This window comes from Saprolegnia diclina (genome assembly GCF_000281045.1).
Source record: "Saprolegnia diclina VS20 unplaced genomic scaffold supercont1.4, whole genome shotgun sequence".
NCBI lineage: Eukaryota > Oomycota > Saprolegniomycetes > Saprolegniales > Saprolegniaceae > Saprolegnia > Saprolegnia diclina.
Genome location: NW_008246071.1, coordinates 296,863 through 298,212, shown reverse-complemented (window position 1 = coordinate 298,212; position 1,350 = coordinate 296,863).

Below are 1,350 nucleotides of genomic sequence, written 5' to 3'. Positions count from 1 at the left end.
GAGCCTGTCTAGACGCGAAGTGCACAGACGAGTGGAGCATCGTTGTCTTCGTATTTGGTAGCAATCGGTTACGATAGACTGCAAGAAGGCACTTTTTAATAAATATGGTCGATTTCTCGGGCTTCACAAGCACCATTTCCTGTCAGGTTGAAATGTGTGCTCGACACTGCAACCTAGTAGTGCACTTAGAGCTTCTCCACCGGTCCGCGCTATCCTACACTGGCTCTGTAAAATTTCCAAATTTGTAAAAAATTTACCGGGGAAATGCCCCACCGGTCCCTGTAAATCGCCCTGTATCTGTATAATTTTTACCGGGTGGAGCAAAAATTGGCCGAGCGCCCTGTATCCTGGCGCCCGATACAGGGCGCCCGAGGAGGTGACCGATTCGTTTCGTTGAGGTCCCTTCGAGGCAGCGGATTGGCTAGTTCGTGCGTGTCCCGAGAGCGAAGTAATGCTGCACGACCCATCCAAGCACGTTGGTCGATCTGTGGCTTCATAGACGATAGTTAGCGCATTTTTAGCTAGAGGCGCGAGGAGACCGTATCATTACCTTTAATTTGGTGCCTTCTGCAGCTCTAAACTCGCCAAAATGAAGAAACTATGCTTGGGGAACCGCTGCCACAGCCTGTCACGGGTCAGAAATATCTTGGTTATAGTATGCTTCTCAACCGGACACCATATCATCGATTGTCCGGTTGAGAAGCATACTATAACCAAGATATTTCTGACCCGTGACAGGCTGTGGCAGCGGTTCCCCAAGCATAGTTTCTTCATTTTGGCGAGTTTAGAGCTGCAAAAGGCACCAAATTAAAGGTAATGATACGGTCTCCTCGCGCCTCTAGCTAAAAATGCGCTAACTATCGTCTATGAAGCCACAGATCGACCAACGTGCTTGGATGGGTCGTGCAGCATTACTTCGCTCTCGGGACACACGAACTAGCCAATCCGCTGCCTCGAAGTGACCTCATCGAAACGAATCGGTCACCTCCTGGGCGCCCGGGCACCCTGGCTTTTTACCGGTAAAATCGCGAATGACTTATGTTTTGTATACTAGTCAAAAAATAAATACAAAATCGAATTTAAGACGAAGTTCGAAGTTATCGACGCCATACAAATCGCGACTCCCGGCATCTTTTTACAGGGCGACTGGTGGGGCGTTTTGTTTTATCTTGCTCTGTATCGCATATACAGGGCGAAATCAACCGGTAAAAAAAACCAGAGCCAGTGTGGGATACAGGGAACCGGTGGAGATGCTCTTATGACGCCATCTCACGGCGAATTGCATGTGTATCACTACCGGAACTATGTCCCTTGATAGCAATCCAACGCACATATATCTCCATGAGACCT